The sequence below is a fragment of the Triticum urartu genome, chromosome 6 (genome assembly GCF_003073215.2).
Source record: "Triticum urartu cultivar G1812 chromosome 6, Tu2.1, whole genome shotgun sequence".
NCBI lineage: Eukaryota > Viridiplantae > Streptophyta > Magnoliopsida > Poales > Poaceae > Triticum > Triticum urartu.
The window spans coordinates 309,518,978-309,537,714 of NC_053027.1; positions in this window are offsets into that span (position 1 = coordinate 309,518,978).

An 18,737-nucleotide genomic window follows, 5' to 3' on the forward strand; every position below is an offset into this window, starting at 1 on the left:
CTTCTCCAGAAGCACGTCAAGTACGTTTGGTCTCCGGAGTGTGACATTGCTTTCAACACTTTGAAAGAGAAATTGGTCACTCCTCCAGTTCTGACTCCTCCTGACGAATCCAAACCGTACGAGGTCTTTTGCGATGCCTCTCTCCAAAGTCTCGGCGCAGTGTTGATGCAAGAAAGGAAAGTTGTGGCTTATACCTCTCGCCAGTTGAAGCGCAACGAGAAGAACTACCCCACTCATGACCTCGAGTTGGCGGCAGTTGTGCATGCTCTTTTGACTTGGAGACATCTCTTATTGGGAAGAAGAGTGGACATTTTCACTGACCACAAGAGTCTCAAGTACATCTTCACTCAGCCTAATCTCAACCTCAGGCAGACTCGATGGGTCAAAATGATTCAAGAGTATAATACAAGTATTGAGTATACTCCAGGCAAGGCTAATGTGATTGCTGACGCTTTGAGCAGAAAGGCTTATTGCAACAGTCTCATTCTCAAGCCTTATCAACCCGAGCTTTGTGAAGCTTTCCTCAAACTTAATCTGCAAGTTGTTCCTCAGGGTTTCCTCGCCAACCTTCAAGTCTCTCCCACCTTGGAAGACCAGATTCGCAAAGCTCAACTTCTCGATGCTATGGTGAAAAAGGTGAAGATTGGGATTTCCAAGAGTCAACCCAATTACAAGTGCTACCGCCTTGATGACAAGGATACTCTCTTCTTCGAGGGTCGTATTGTTGTGCCCAAAGGTGACCTTAGTAAAGTGATCATGAATGAGTCTCACAATTCTCTCCTCTCCATCCACCCTGGGAGGACGAATATGTATCAGGACCTCAAGCAGGCTTATTGGTGGACTTGAATGAAGCGCGAGATTGCTCAGTTCATGAATGAATGTGATGTCTGCAGAAGAGTGAAGGCAGAACAACAAAGGCTAGCTGGTCTCCTCCAACCTCTTGCCATTCCAGAATGGAAGTTTGACCACATTGAGATGGACTTCGTGACTGGGTTTCCAAAGTCCAAACGTGGCAATGATGCTATATTCGTTGTCATCGACAAACTCACTAAAGTGGCTCACTTTCTTCCTATCAAAGAGTCAATCACTGCAACTCAATTGGCGGGGCTCTATACCTCTCGAATTGTCTCGCTACACGGTATTCCACAAGTGATCTCTTCAGACCGTGGCAACATCTTTACCTCCAAGTTTTGGGATTCTTTTCAGAAGGCCATGGGCACCAACATCCGCTTCAGTACAGCTTTCCATCCTCAAACTAGCGATCAAGTCGAGCGTGTCAACCAGATTCTTGAAGATATGCTCAAGGTTTGTGTGATCTCCTTCGGCATGAAGTGGGAGGATTTTCTTCCTTATGCTGAATTATCCTACAACAACAGTTTTCAAGCAAGTTCGGGCAAGGCCCCATTCGAAATTTTGTATGGTAGGAAGTGCCGTACCCCTCTCAACTGGTCTGAAACCGGTGAACGTCAACTTCTGGGAAACAACTTGATCACAGAGGTAGAGGAAATGTGCAAAGTCATTCGAGATAACCTCAAAGCAGCCCAATCCCACCAGAAGAGCTACTATGATAGTAAGCACCGTGATTTGGATTTTGAGATCGGAGATCATGTTTACCTCCGCGTCTCTCGAATGAAAGGTACTCATTGCTTCGGTATCAAAGGGAAGCTTGCCCCCAGATACATGGGACCTTTCAAGATCGTCAGCAAGAGAGGCGATCTCGCCTATCAACTCGAGCTTCCTACAAACTTTGCAAATGTGCATGACGTGTTCCATGTCTCTTAGCTTCGAAAGTGCTTCAAAACTCCTGAACGCACCGTCAACTTCGAGGACATTGAGCTCCAAGAAGATCTCTCTTATCGTGAGCACCCCGTTGCTATTCTTGAAGAGACTGAACGCAAGACTCGCAACAAGTCAATCAAATTCCTCAAAGTCAAGTGGTCACACCATTCCGACCGTGAAGCTACCTGGGAATGCGAGGATCACCTCCGTTCTGAATACCCGGCGTTTTTTCAGTCCTAGATCTCGGGACGAGATCCTTTCGTAGTGGTGGAGTGTTGTAACACCCCGGATATGATTTACCCAATATGTACTCCAACTCTTGCTGTTTCCGCCGTTAAGTTATTTTATTTTCTCGGGTTCGGGTTTTTGTCTCCGTGTGTTGTTATCGTTGTCATGCATCTCATATCATGTCATCATGTGCAATGCATTTGCATACGTGTTCATCTCATGGATTCGAGCATTTTCCCCGTTGTCCGTTTTGCATTCCGGCGCTCCGTTCTCCTCCGGTGGTCATTTCCACCTTTCTTTCGTGTGTGGGGATTAAACATTTCTGGATTGGACCAAGACTTGCCAAGCGGCCTTGGTTTACTACCGGTAGATCGCCTGTCAAGTTTCGTACCATTTGGACTTCGTTTGATGCTCCAACGGTTAACCGAGGGACCGAGAAGGCCTCGTGTGTGTTGCAGCCCAACACCCCTCCAATTTGTCCCAAAACCCACCACAACCCTCTCCATCATCTAGAGCGTTCGATCACGATTGCGTGGCCGAAAACCGCACCTCATTTGGACACTCCTAGCTCCCTCTACCTCTATATAAAGACCCCCCTCCAAAATTCTCCTTCTTCCCCCGAAACCCTAGATCCGCTTCTCTCCGCGCGCCGGAAATGTCCGGTACGCGCCGGACATCCCGCCGCCTGCCACGTGGCGTGCCGCCACCCGCGCCTGCTCCCGCCCGCTCCGGCCCGGGGAGAGCCCCCGAGGCCCGAGCCACCCGCCGCCCAATCCCGCCTCCACCGGCTCCCGCGCTCCTCCATCTCCGGCCGCCCGGGCCACTACACCGCCATCGCTGGACCGCGCCGCTCCGGTCGCCAACTCGCCGTGCTACCCCGCCATGCCGCCACGGATCCTCGTCGCCATCCACCGCCTCCGGCCCGCCGCATCGCCGCGCGCCCCTCGCCGGCGGAGCCGAGCTCCACCGCGGCCACCTCGCCGCCTCCCCGAGCTCCGGCCTCCCCTGCTTCGACTCTGGCGAAGCTCCGACCAACCTCGAACCTCGGCGCCGCTACAGTGCCCTCCAGATCCAGATCGGGATCGGTTGACCTTTTGCCCCGGAACCCTATTTTTTTGCATATTTCATTATGTTGTATCTCCGCGTCCGTAGCTCCGTTTTGGGCATATAGCATATCAAATTGTTCGTCTCAGAGAGCACATCATTTCATCCCATTGCATCATTTTCATTTGAGTTCATCTTGATTCCCGAAATGCTGTTGGAAGAATGCTATTTGAGATAATTGTCAGATCTGCTGCTCCAATTAGATATTTGTCATTTTTGCCATGATTTTTTTGTGCATGATATGCCCCTATGCTCTACATGAGTTTTGTTATATGTTTTGCCATCTATCCAGAGGTGCAACCCATGTATTTTTGTGATGTGTGTGGTGACTAGAACAAGCTTGCAAAGTGGAGCATTCGTTAATGCTGATTTCAGGGACTTAGCATTTCCACTAAGTCCTTGATCTGCTTATCTCAATATGCCATATGTTCATGGTGTTTCCTAGTGATCCGTGCCTCTTTTGAGGATGATCAGTAAGGATGTTTTGTTAATCTGGTGGTGATCTATCCATCCATGTATTTGTTTGCAATTATGGAGCAACCTAGCTTGAGTCAATCGAGCTCTACTTTTGCTATTTCGTGAATCTGGGCAAATTGTCTACTTGTTAGCGATTTTGCCGAGGATGTTGTAGTTGATCCCTGCATGCTATGCTATTGTTCTTGACATGTATAGCTTGTATAATGTGTATTCTTGATGGGTGTATGCTTAGATTGTCATGACTTGCTCTGTAGTGAGTGCATCAAGCTCGTAAACATGCATACTTGATATCTGATTTTGCATGTTCCAGTTTTCACTAAGTCTGAGAACTGATTATGTTTTTGCCATGTTCACATGCTTCCAAATGTATTTTCTGATCCCTTTTGGCTCAAGGTCACTAAGGGCTTTTGTTAAGCTCTTTGAGTAGCTCCATGCCATGCTTTACTTTGCCATGTTCAGGTCCTGTAGCATATAGTTTTCATGCTCCAAAGTGTGCTACCTGATCTGAGATTCCACACAAGTGTTAATTTCACAGTCTGAAATCTGTTTACCAAATGCATTTTTTCCATGCTTGTTTGAACCTGTTAATGGATGAATTGGCTGTAGCTCAGTGTTCCTCTTTTGTTAAGCATCATGAATGGATCCCTGCCATGTATTTTGTTGCCATGCTTGAGTGCTGTAGCATGTTCATCTTGTTGCATTTAGATGGCTACGTGCTGTATATCGCAGACCGGTGCCATATTTGAATTGCTTGCCATTTCCAAACCGTGACTCCGATTCCGGTGTTCTTTATATCGTTTTCAAGCAATTTCATCTCACCTTTCCAGTGGCACACTTGGATTTCCAAGTTGAGGCCAGGTTCATGCATCCCTTGTCAAATCTTGCATATGCATCGCATATCGCATCCCGCATAGCATACCTTGTTTGCATCATATTGTCTGAGCTTTGCACGTGGTTGATTGTGCCCTTGTTGCTTGTTTGTCTTGTTTGGGTAGAGCCGGGAGACGAGTTCGCTAACAAGGAGCCCGTTGATTTTGCTTTCGAGGATCCAGTCAACTCTGACAACTTTGCAAGCAAGATGATCATACCCTCGAAATCACTACTATCTTTGTTTTGCTAGATGCTCGCTCTTTTGCTATGCCTATGCTACGATGCCTACCACTTGCTTATCATACCTCCCAAATTGCCATGTCAAACCTCTAACCCACCATGTCCTAGCAAACCGTTGATTGGCTATGTTACCGCTTTGCTCAGCCCCTCTTATAGCGTTGCTAGTTGCAGGTGAAGATTGGAGACCGTTCCTTGTTGGAACATTATTTACTTGTTGGGATATCATTATATTATCTTGTTATCTTAATGCTTCTATATACTTGGTAAAGGGTGGAAGGCTCGGCATCTCGCCTAGTGTTTTGTTCCACTCTTGTCGCCCTAGTTTCCGTCATATCGGTGTTATGTTCCCGGATTTTGCGTTCCTTACGCTGTTGGGTGATAATGGGAACCCCTTGATAGTTCGCCGTCATTAAAGCTTTTCCAACAATGCCCAACCTTGGTTTTACCATTTGCCACCTAGCCTCTTTTCCCTTGGGTTTCCGGAGCCCGAGGGTCATCTTATTTTAAGCCCCCCCTGGGCCAGTGCTCCTCTGAGTGTTGGCCCAAACTAGAGTCCTGTGCAGCGCCCCCTCGGGGAAACTCGAGGTTTGGTTTTAGTTGTATGGAGAGCTCATCTAAGTGTGCCCTGAGAACGAGATATGTGCAGCTCCTATCGGGATTTGTCGGCACATTCGGGCGGTGTTGCTGGATTTGTTTTAACTTGTCGAAGTGTCTTGTAGAACCGGGATACTGAGTCTGATCGGAATGTCTTGGGAGAAGGTCTATTCCTTCATTGACCGTGAGAGCTTGTCATGGGCTAAGTTGGGACTCCCGTGCAGGGATTTGAACTTTCGAAAGCCGTGCCCGCGGTTATGGGCAGATGGGAATTTGTTAATGTCCGGTTGTAGATAACTTGAACCTTAACTTAATTAAAATGAATCAACAGTGTGAGTTGCCGTGATGGTCTCTTCTCGGCGGAGTCCGGGAAGTGAACACGGTGTTGGAGTAATGCTTGTCGCAGGTTGTTCTCTAGTTATCCGTTCGCGCTTTGCCTTCTCTTCTTGCTCTCTTTTGCGAACAGGTTAGCCACCATATATGCTAGTCGCTTGCTGGAGCTCCACATTTTTACCTTGCCTTACCTATAAGCTTAAATAGTCTTGATCGTGAGGGTGCGAGATTGCTGAGTCCCTGTGGCTCACAGATTACTTCCAAACCAGATGCAGGGCCCGATGACTCCGTTCCAGATGACGCGCTTGAGCTCAAGTGGGAGTTCGACGAGGACTCACGCCATTACTATGTGTCTTTCCCTGATGATCAGTAGTGGTGCCCAGTTGGGGCGATCGGGACCGTGTCGCACATTGGGTTTATCTTTTATTTTGGCGCCGTAGTCGGGCGATGAGTGCTTGAATGTTGTAATGCTATTTATGTACTTTGTTTGACGTGGCGAGTGTAAGCCAACTATGTATCTCCCCTTTTATTATCTATATTACGTGGGATGTTGTGAAGATTGCCTAACTTGTGAAATTGCTTTCAATGCGGCTATGCCTCTAAGTTGTGCCCTGACACGTGGGAGATATAGCCGCATCGAGGGCGTTACAGGATGCCTGTGAGTTAGCTTTTGGTTCACCTTGTCGTGAGGTTGAAGCTTCCACTTGGACGGACGAGGTACTCTCCTTCACCTCCGTTGGACGAATCTTGCCAATAGACAAGTATAGGATTGCTTCTGAAGGGTCTTTTTCTCCTACATCAATTGGCAATTGCTCTACTTGCGAGCCATTAGATTCATCAAACTTCACATCTACCATCTCTTAAACCTTTCGGGTGAAATTGTTGTAGACACAGTAAGTGTGAGAGTTTGAGCCATAACCGAGTAGGAAACCCTCATGAGATTTAGGCGCAAATTTAGAATGAGGATGCTTATCTAGAATATAGCACTTTGAGCCGAATACTCAAAAGTATCCAGCTTGCGGTCTATTACCGGTGAGAAGCTCGTATGTCATCTTCCCGAGTAGCTTGTGAACATATAGACGATTTGTTGCATGACAAGTTGTCTCAACCGCTTCCGACCAAAAGTCTTTTGGTGTCTTGTACTCGTCAAGCATCATTCTCGCCATCTCAATAAGAGTCTGGTTCTTCCTCTCAACAACTCCATTTTGTTGTGGCGTGTACGTAGCCGAGAACTCATGTGAAATCCCTTCTTCGTCAATAAAGGTATCCACATTTGCGTTATTGAACTCCGTTCCATTGTCGCTGCGAACCTTCTTGATCTTCACTTCAAATTGATTTTGGGCCTTCCTAGCGAAGTTCTTGAAGATCTTTTGGACCTGTGATTTATCATCAAGAAAGAACACCCACGTAAATCATGAAAAATCATCGACTATGACTAAACCAAATGAATTTCCACCGAGACTTGTATAGGCGTTTGGACCGAAGAGATCCATGTGAAGTAGCTCAAGCGGTCTTCTCGTGGTCTTGATGTTCTTCACGGGGTGGCTTACTCCAACCTGTTTTCCTGCTTGGCAAGCACTGCACAATATATCCTTATCAAATATAACATCTTTCACTCCAAGGATATGATCACCTTTAATAAGCTTATCAAGATCTCGCATGGCCACATGACCTAACCTTCTATGCCGCAACCAACCTTTAGAAGATTTAGCAATTAAGCAAGTTCTAGCTTGAGCCTTTTTAGTGAAATCAACAATGTAAATATCACCTCTACATATACCGGTAAAGACCATATTGTGATTATCTCTTCGAAACACTTGGCAATCTACTTTAGTAAATAGGACACTGAATGCAAAGTCGGCTAGTCTAGATGCGGAAAATAAATTATATCCAAGAGATTCAACGAGCATACCATTTTTGATGGAGCTGTGATGTGAGATGGCCACCTTACCAAGGCCAACCACCTTACCTTTTGAGTAATCACAAAAAGTGACATACTTTCGAGGGCCGTTGTTTTCTGCAAGCTCACGAAACATATCCTTGTCTTTGGTCATGTGGTCCGTACATCCACTATCAGGAACCCATTCCTTTGCTCCAGCCATGTAGCCGCGAAGATTAGCCATAAGACCAAAGTTTCTCATAGACTCATCGAGATCGAAGTCACTATCATCATCCGGATGATAGTATCCATGTTCAGCATCATCTCGTGATTGATCATCACCTAGAGAGAGTGATTCATTAGATATTTGATCATGACAATGTTCATCCTTGTGAATTCTAATGACTACTAAGATGATATTACTAATGATTCCAACATCTCCTTTAGCACACATAAGGTCATGAAGCTCAAATAAACAATCAGCAAACTTAGGATCTCTAGGATTCATCTTACTTAAAGAAATTGACGTTTGAAGAATCACATCTAGATTTTTCAAGGAATAGTTTGGAAATTGTTCCTCAAGAAATGTCCATATGGTGTAAGCACAATCAAGAGTAGGCAAGCAAATAATCAAATTTCTAGGCAATCCTCTAATGATAAGATTGATAGTTCTAAGATTGCGGATCATGTCAAGAGATTCATCAGGGGTAGGATGCAAGGGATCAACAAGGGGTGCACGCGGGCTAGTAATGTACTTGTTAAAATGATATTCATTGAAAATCTCAATCATCTCATTTTTCCAGGCATTAAAGAACTCTCCATCAAGCATAGGCACTCTACGTCTAAAACTCCCCATCGTAGACTCATCCATCTTCCTCAAGTGGTGATTAAACCAAAGCAATGGAGACCAATGCTCTGATACCAATTGAAAGGATCGAGAAGAGGTGTCTAGAGGGGGTGATTATACCCTCAACAAAGAAAAGTAGTAGTTTTTAAGTTCTATAAGTTAAGGTGGAATTCTAGCACAAATTTAAGCATTCACAATACATTTCGAGCAAGCATGACAAGAGTATATGAGCAGTGGAAAGTAAAGCATGCAAATTGCAAGAAAGTAAAGAGATGGCATTGGCGTGTGCAAATGCAATTCGATACACAGAGATTTTTGGCGTGGTTCTGAGAGCTGGTGCTATCATATGTCCACGTTGATGGAGACTTCAACCCACAAAGGGTAACAGTTGCACGAGTCCACAGAGGAATCCACCCATGAAGGGTCCACGAAGAAGCAACCTTGTCTATCCCACCATGGCCATCACCCACGAAGGACTTGCCTTATTTGGATAGATCTTCACGAACTAGGCGATCTTCTTGCCCTTACAAACTCCTTGGCTCAACTCCAAATCTTGGCGGAGGCTCCCAAGTGACACCTAACCAATCTAGGAGACACCACTCTCCAACAGGTAATAGATGGTGTGTTGATGATGAACTCCTTGCTCTTGTGCTTCAAATGATAGTCTACCCAACACTCAACTCTCTCTCATAGATTTGGATATGGTGGAAAGAAGATTTGAGTGGAAAGCAACTTGGGGAAGGCTAGAGATCAAGATTCTTGTGTTTGGATTGGAATGTCTTGATCTCAACACATGAGTAGGTGATTCTTTCTCAGAAAATGAGTGTTGGAAGTGTAGGCACGTTTTGATAGTTCTCTCCATAATTGGAGAAGGGGGTGGAGGGGTATATATAGCCTCCACACAAAATCTAGCCGTTACACACAATTTACCATACTCGGTGGGACCGAATAGTGAAACTCTGAGAGACCGACTTGGTTCAAAATGTGAACGTTAGGATTTTCAGTGGGAACGATGTGCCAGGGTTAGGGTAAAACCTCAATTCGGTTTTACCGATTGCACAAGCTCGGTGGGATCAATTTTGGTAATAAGAAAACAGAGAGTTGGTCAGGAAAACTCGGTGAGACCGACTCCGTATCTCGGCGAGACTGAAATAATTGCATCAGGAAACAAAGGGTTTGCAAGCCCATCTCGGTGAGACTGAGATCCCATCGGTGAGACCGAATTGATTAGTGTTTCTAGTAGTGGCTATGTCAAGTGAACTCGGTGGTGCCGGATAGATCAAATCGCTAGGGCCTAGTTTGACTCTAGGTTTAGGACATATGTGGAAATGAGAAGGTGGTTGAGGGCTTTGGAGCATATCACTAAGCACTTTGAGCAAGCAAGCCATTAGGCAACACCTCGTCCCCTTTTAATAGTATTGGCTTTTCCTATGGACTCAATGGGATCTCAGATCACTAAATTGAAAATGTAGAATCACTGCTAGGAAAATGCTTATAGACAGTAGCATAGTAGTAGCGCTTTTTATAATAAAGCGCTGCACAACACTTTATTATAAAAAGCGATACTACTATGCACTTACCAGTAGCGCTGTTTTAGTAAAAAAAACGCTACTACTACAATTGCTAGGCCGTTGCCGGCAGGCCAGGCATAGTAGTTGTGATTTTATGTATGAAGCACTACTGCTACCAGACGTAGCAGTAGCGCTTTCTACATATAAGCGCTACTACTACAGGCTCTTTATCCAGCCCAACGACCCGCGCTCGAACTCTTTCTCTCACTCCCCCACCCTCACTAACTCACTCGCGTCTCTCCGCCGTCGTCGCCGCCGACCTCCCTCGCACATCGGCCGTCCCCCGCATCGGAGCTCTCCCATTGGCCGCCTCGCCCGCGCCGGTTCTGCTCCCCCGCCAGCCACCATCCCCCGCGCTAGCCTCCTCCCCCGCTGGCCGCCCTTGCCCGCGCCGGCTCTGCTCCCCCGCCGGCCTCCTCCCCATATCGGCCTCCTCCACCACTGTGAGGTACTCCTCCACCGTCCATTTAGTTCATTAGGTTAGGTAACTTAGGTTAATTTAGTTAATTAACTTAGGTGAATTTAGTTATTTAACTTAGATGTTTTTTAGTTAGGGAAGTAGGTTAGGTAACTAATTAACTAGATGCTAATTTAGGGCAGTGGTGTTTAGTTTATAGAAAAAATTCAATATAGTTTTTGTGCCGTTTTTTAGTAAGTGTTTAATAGAATTAGTGAGAAAATTAATAGAACTAGTTAAACTAGTTTATTTTTAGTAAGTACTAGTTTATTTTATTTATAATAAGTGCTTAGTTGAACTAGTTGAATTAATAAAACTTGTTTATTTTTAGTAAGAGAATTAATAGAACTATTTTATTTTTTAGCTAAACCAATTATTCCCGCATCGACGTCGATGATGCCTATCCTGCATCCCTGTCGTCGACTCGGCGGAGGAGGCCTGGGCTTGGGGAGGAGCCATGTCCGAGACTAGGCTCCGCCGGGATGGTACTGGGAGGTGCTACCTTCCGGGGCACGTAGCTTGGTGAGGAGCCAGCCCGTCGTTGACCCGAACCTTCTTTGGTGGTGGTCGGGTGGGCTAGTGATGGTGCAGAGGCTTGAGGACCCCGTGGAGGTGGTACATCACCGTGTCAGCGAGGAGGATGAGCACGTCCGTCACTAATGGTTGCATTGGAGGGTGGTTTCTCCAATACATGGGAGGTTCTTCAGGGATCTCACTGGAGCTATGATCCTGTGATGGTCCCTTCTCTTTGGGTGTCCACCGCCCGCGCCGATACCCGTCGTTCGCTACGGTTTTAGCTGTATTAGTGATGTTATACATATGATACTATTCGAGATCTATTAGTGATGGTTTAGTTTTGCTTATTGAATGAATGCTAATTTGAATACTAATTTATTTTATGATTTGGTTTTGCTTATTGAATGCTCAAATTGGAAAACTACTTCATCAAGTTTGAATGCTCATATGATGTAGATATAAATATGTATATCTTGTGTTGCTCCAATAGGATACGTGCTTGCCCAAGTGGCCGGCCATGTCTGCAGGTTACACCTCCTATAGTGGCCTATGTTTTGCTGGACTGTTGATTCATTTCTGTTCCAGCAAATTTTAGGCGCTTGATATGTCCTTTTTTAGCAAAGGTCATGCCGGATTTTTCCGTGAATTCTGGCATGACTTGTGCTAGAATATGTAGGAAATATCGAGTGGCCTGGATTTTCTCAAAAAATAATTAAATGACATTTTGGGTTAACTTTATGTCTGTCGAGGCTCCATCACCGAAGGTCGAAAAATCAGTGAGGGAGTGTATCCACCATATATTAGAGAGGATGAAGAAGCCCGACTATTGTCATGGGGGTCGTTTTTCGTTCTTCTCCTTGTGCTAGACCTTTGTTATGCACTAGGGGAAGGAGGAATAATGACCATCACCGACGGTCGAAAAATCTATGAGGGAATGTATCCACCATATATGAGAGAGGAAGAAGAATCCCGACTGTTGTCGTGGGGTCGTTTCTCCTTCTTCTCCTTGTGCTAGACCTTTGTTATGCACTAGGGGAAGGAGGAGTAACGACCATCACCGATGGTCACAAATGTCAGAGAGGAATTAGTGAGGGAGAGTCTCCACCATATAGACTCGGCAGACAGATAGTCAACCCATGATGAATAATAATGATCTAATTTAATTTTTATAGTACATATATTGAATTGTACAAGTTTAATCTTTGAATTATGAATGTAGGAAATGTCGTCATCATACGACGAAAGTCTCCTAGGGGAGTGCACCTGGTGCAACGACGACTGAGGTCTGTGCGACAGGCCTCACATGGACGAAGGTCAGCGCTTCAGCATTAAGCTTAAGGAGACCTTCGATGTTGAAATGGTACACAACGACTAAAAGTGTTTTTTCGTAATTAAGCATGACTTCAACTATTTCAACGTGTAATTTTCATATTTTACAATTCGAGTAGCTAAGGACCCATCATGATATATCTTGGTGCAACGACGACTGAGGTCTATGCAAGACGCTATATCTTGGAGAGGATGGATTTTGAAGACCATGAAAATTTCGAAACAAAGAAAGTTCACCTAAGGACCCATCATGATATGGATTTTGAAGTAGATCTGTATAATTCTGAGAGCGTAACCCATTTTGGTTGCAAAAATTCAGAAGCACTTTGCAAGATGTATGATTTTTATGAGGGTATGCTTGTCACCATGGATCTTGGTGATCCTGACATTGACCAAGACAATATGGACATTTGGGTCGTTGTTGATACGCTTCCAATTCTACCGCTATGTGAGTTTCTCAAACATAGTTATTAACTAAGTTATATTGTTCATTTCAAAATAGTTGACAACTTATTTCCGTTGACAACTTATTTTCATTGTTCAAACTATGTGCGGAACATGGTAGACGGAACCTACTACACCGATGGCTCTGAGTTAACTTATCAGGAGAAAAATCATCTGGTCGCATTTTGTACTGATCTTGAGAATTACAATATCTATTATAAAACTCTCCACATTATGGTCAATACGTGCCACTAGTGCATGTGTTGAACTACGGTAACATCCACGGAGATGCCATGGTAAGATTTTTTAGTATTACGACATCCATGCATCTTTTGCATAAATTCTTTTAAAACTTAACTACATTGCTAACTATGAAGTTATTACTATGTTTTCAAAAGAAAACACCGAATGATTGTGTGCCTCATGTGATGTATCAGAATGGTCACCTTTATGTTTTGAACATACGGCCAGGTCATCCTATGAATCTCACCTGTCCATATCGGATTTCTAAAAGAAGTGGAGACATGAAAATCAAAGAATGGAAAAATGTATGGACAATCGTAAGGAGGTACTTGGAAGCAACATTGTGCGAAAGGCAAGAATTGAAGATAGGATAATATCCATTCTCCATAATGGAGAGTCAGTGCCTATCTTGTTTTATGCTATTTTACCTAAGAGAAGGTAGTAGATCCTAGATAATAATACTCATGATCATGTGCTAAGAACAACTAAGTAGGATTGGTTAGATGACTATGATGATGAAGTGGTATCGACTAGAAGTTGTATGATCGATGATGATGAGTATGACTTGTTATTATGATACCAATGATGAGTTATTTTTTGTTATGATCGATGCTGCATCATGCTAAGTTGTTATATGAGCATGATTACTTATTATATATAAAAGTGGGTGAAATGAACCTGGATTAGATTTAAGTGAAGCCAACATGTGGTGCACATCGAAAGTACTACTAATCAAAACTAGATCAAGTTTGGATTAGAGTAGTACTTTCGACATGCACCACATGTTGCCTCCACTTGAATCTACTCCACGTTCATTTCACCCACTATTATATATAATAAGTAATCATGGTCATAAAATCATATGATGAAAGTACTGTATATAAAACCACACAATGAAAATAAGCTATATTTTTAAAAATAGAGGAAAATTTAGCAGCAACGCTTTTTAGAACAACGTTTGCCGTGGTTTGCGGGGGGCAGAAGAACCCCACCAACCACTCAAGCATGGCCCACGTCATCAATCAGTGCGGTGTCAAGCCAGAGGGCGATTAAGTGGCAGCCATTCTCCACATGGCAGCCATTTCCTACAGAAGAAACACACATATGACACCCGTCCTGTGATGTGTCAAGAGAACAGGCATGGAGCTGGCAAGATAGCCCGGCAAGCCTTGCTGGGAAACTAGTGATGTGACACAAAACGGTGCATTTAATGCAACATGTTAGCCCGTAGAGTTAGGTATCATAGCACTGTTTACTATCATATCAGTGGATAATGAGTACTTTGCCATTGTAGTGACCCCTTAATCTATAAAAGGAGGCCCATGGCACACGTAGGAAGGGTTAGAAGGTCAGAAAGTTGACGAACCCACACCACCACAAACGCGTAGTCACTACGGCCCTACGGCAAACCCTACCGAGCAAGTGCACTTCATTCCACCATCCTCATTCCACCATCAATCCACGAAAGCAGGAGTAGGGTCTTACGCCTCGCAGCGGCCCGAACCTGGGTAAATTATTTGTGTGATCTCTGCCATGCTGCCGCGCGCTGGTTTGCTCTTTGTGCAACGTGGCGTCCCCCTGCCGAACCAGCAAGGGGCCTCCTGGTACCATAGGTGGTCGTCGATATCCCCCGACATCTTTGGCGTGCCAGGTAGGGGGCTCTCTTGCACGAACCAAAAAGCATGCGTAGCGCGCCACCTTCATCACCATCTTCGTCTTCGACGATGCCCACGACCATGGTGCCTAAGAAGGAGAAGTCTGTCCCTTCAGCACATCCGTCCACCTCGAAGGCTCCGCCGCCCGTGGCCTCTAGTGCCTCGGAGGATGCGGGGGCGAGTGAGGATGTGAACGCTGCTGGCGGCACGATTGGTGCAGGTGGCGCCATCACCGCTCCCCCCGCGGCCGGCACAGGGGCTGGAGATGTCAGAGGAGAACAACATCAGCAACACCTTGGCGGTCACGCTCCACAAGGTGCGGGTGAGGGGGTCACTCCGTCTGCACCCGCTCCTCCCACTGACGGGCACAGCCGCAACAGTGGCACTCAGTCCGGGGTGAGCCATCGCCCTCCGGCCGCCCTCACCGCGGGAGCGACCGCGGCCTATGTGCCTCTTACCGGACGAGCCGACCGGACCACTGCGCCCGATGGAGCTGCCGACCCTCAAGCACCACCGCCACGAGACCCCGCTGCCCATGTGGTTGTCCCACAGTTGCATGGACGCGGCACCACGGCCGTCGCTGCCGCTGGCACCGTCAGGAGCCAGGTGACGGTGCGGTCGACATCATCAACATCTATGCCAAGAATAGCCTCGGAGTCTATGCCGCGAGCTTAGTTGCTACTGAGGTTTCCGCCAGCAGCCGAGCATATGGATGAATGGCGTGCCACCATCCAAATCCCACTCGTTTTCGCCGAAGCTGGGGGCTCACAATGAGTTGGCCCACCACGAACTCCCCAAGCAACAACGACCGCCGGTACCGCTGGCCGAACGGAGGGGGCCGTCCCCATGGTGCAATCCCCACCAAGGTAGCCGATGCGGGCGCAACTGAATCAAGATCCCGACGATGTGTCGATGGCCTCTTCTGACCCTTGACCACATCCAGGCAAACGTCGAGCCTCGGAGGATAGGCGGCGGGGAGACGCACGCATCGTCACATATCGGCGCCACGACGACCTCCGCCAGACCGACGGGTGCGGCGGCCTCAGAATCGATGACCCTGCGCTCGGTGTTGGCGGGTGCCTACCTTTCGATGTCGGCTGCCCTGCCTTTACGCAAGAGCTGCGGCAAGTCCGTTGGCCATCCGTTCGCACGTTCAAGCCAGAGATACCTGAGAATTATGACGGGAGGCTGAACCCAGCAGAGTTCCTGAGCATCTACACCATTACTATTCAAGCTTCCGGGGGAAGAGATGAGAAGGTGTTCGCAAACTACTTCCCTTTGGCCCTCCAGTCCAACGTCAGGTGTTGGCTGATGCACCTGCCGGAGAACTCCGTTTCGTCATGGGAAGACCTGTGCCATGAGTTCATCGGTGCCCTCACCGGTGGCCACCAAGAGCCTGGTAGGCCCACTGACCTGCATCTTCTCGAGCACAAGGAAGGAGAAACTCTTTGTAAGTATTTACAGAGATTCAGTACAGTTCATAGGAATATTCCAAATATCCATCCCACAGCTGTTATAGCAGCCTTCCAGTCCAATGTGCGTAGCCGTCGCATTCGTTCTAAGATGAATGTGTGGTTGCCCAATACTGTGAAGGAGCTATAGACACTGGTGGATAAGTGTGCTCAAACGGAAGAAGGAAGGAATTTGCCCGGAGTGGAGGATTGCATCAATGTTGATTCAGAGGATGAAGCTGAATCAACCAGCCAGAGGAAGGGCATGAAGCGAAGAGATAAGATAGTGATGACTATAGAAGGTTCGGGCACACCGAGTACCGGCAAGAAGGCCAAGGCTAAGGCCCCCGGCAAGGAAGTTGCCGCTTGCACAACCTGTTGGGAAGCCGCTACCACCGAGAAAGCTGGGAAAGGCGATGGCCCATACTGCAAGATCCACCGGACCAAGGGCCATGACTTTGAGGAGTGTTACCAGGTTGAGGAGCTTGTCAAGAAATAAAGGGCAGGATATGATAAGCATGACAAGGAAAAATGTCAGAATGCCACTGGCGGAAAGGGCCGAGGCGGTGAAGCAAATCGCCCCGGCAAACTTTTCGGAACAAAGGAAAACCCGCCAGGGTTCAACAAAAGGAAGTTTGTGATGATGTGAGTAATGAACGGGATGAAGAGGAAACCAGCGAGCAGGAATTTCAGAAGGACACTGACGCCCAATGCATTGATGGGGGTGCATCTTTGCATGCCTCCCACCGGCATCTCAAAAAATGGGCACAAGAGATCAATGCCATCGAGCCAGCACCAGAGGCCCGGAAACCGCTCAAATGGTCCCGCATGCCAATCATCTTTGATGGGGAGGATCATCCTAGCTGCACGATCGCACTAGGGTGCTTTCCATTGTTGGTCTCCATGACAATTTGCATCCTCAAGGTCACAAAGATGTTAGTGGATGGTGGGGCTGGGCTGAATCTGATTTCCTAAGCAATTATTAACAAGTTTAAGATAGGAGAAGAAGAGCTAGAGGTTACCGGCACGTTTCAAGGAGTTAACTCCGAAGGAGCCATCCTAAAGGGAAGATTACGTTGGCGGTGACGTTTGGGGGAGAGCTGAACTACCAGACAGAGAAGGTCGTGTTTGATGTGGTTGATATCCCCCTGCCGTACAATGGGATTCTTGGGCGCCCGAGCCTGGCCAAGTTCATGGCAGCATCCCACTATGCTTATAACACTCCGAAGATGCATGGGCCACTAGGAGTCATCACTATCCCATGAGATGAGAAGGATGCAATTATCTGCGTGGATAAGATGTATCGGGATGCAGTCGTAGCTGAGGTTGCGGTAGCAACAACTCTTGCCAAGGACAGCAAAGGACAGAAAAGGGATTGTACGACCTCCGGCAAGGAGTCCAGCAAGCGTGCCCCCACCGAGTGCACGACACCCGTTGATGACATGCTGGAGTGTTCCAATAGCAAGAGATCCAAGGTAGCTGCACCCCAAGTGAAGAACGTCTCGGCAGGGCTGGCTGGCGCCGACGATACTTTCACCATCAGCGCCACCCTTGATGACAAATAGGAAAGTGCGCTTGTTGCCTTCATGCAGGCGAATATCGATGTGTTTGCCTGGCAACCATCTGATATCCCTGGTGTTCCCAGGGAGGTAATCGTGCACCACCTTGTTGTTTGCCCACACACCCGACCTGTCAAGCAAATAGTCCGGAAGCGGGCCTTGGAAAGGTAGCAGTTCATTGCCGAGGAAATCAAGAAACTGGAGGCAGCCGGTTTGGTTAGAGGAGTACTGCATCCTACATGGCTAGGAAATCCAGTGGTACTCCAGAAAGAAAATGGGAAATGGATGCTTTGCATTGATTTCACAGACCTCAATAAGGCTTGCCTAAGGGACCCATTTCCCTTGTCGTGTATCGACAAGATTGTGGATTCCACTTTAGGGTGTGATTTGATCTCCTTTCTAGATGCGTATTATGGATATCACCAGATCTTTATGTCCAAAGAAGATGAAGAGAAGACATCGTTGATCACTCCATGTGATACGTACTGCTTTGTCCGCATGCCATTCGGACTAAAGAGTGTCGGATCCACTTTTGCAAGCGCAATTCAGATTGGTTTTGAGCCAAACTTACACACAAACATAGAAGCCTATATGGATGATATCATGGTCAAAACCAAGGATAATACCACTCTTATCCAGGATTTGAAGGAGACATTTGTTAATCTACAGAAGATTAATTTGAAGCTTAATCTAGAGAAGTGTGTGTTTGGTGTCCCCTCCAGCAAGCTGCTTGGTTTCTTCATGTCCCATCAGTGGATCGAAGCTAACCTCGACAAGATCAAAGCCATCGAGCATATCCAAGCACCAAGGACAGTTAAGGATGTGAGGCACTTGACAGGATGCGTCGCCGCGCTGAGTAGGTTCATCTCCAAGTCTGCCGAGCATGCCCTATCGTTCTTTAAATTTTTGAGGAAGGCAGGGCATATGAAGTGGACCCCGGAAGCAGATGCAGCTCTGTAGGAGTTGAAGGCATACCTATCATCTGTTCCTATCTTGGTTGGACCTAAACCCCAAGAGACATTGTTTCTATACTTGGCGGCAACCAACCAAGTGGTCAGTGCGGCCTTGGTAGCACAGCGAGAAGTAGATGAGGCAGAAAGTAAACAGGTAACGGCAGAGTCAGAAAAGGATTAGGACCGCAGTGAGAACGGCAACGAGAGC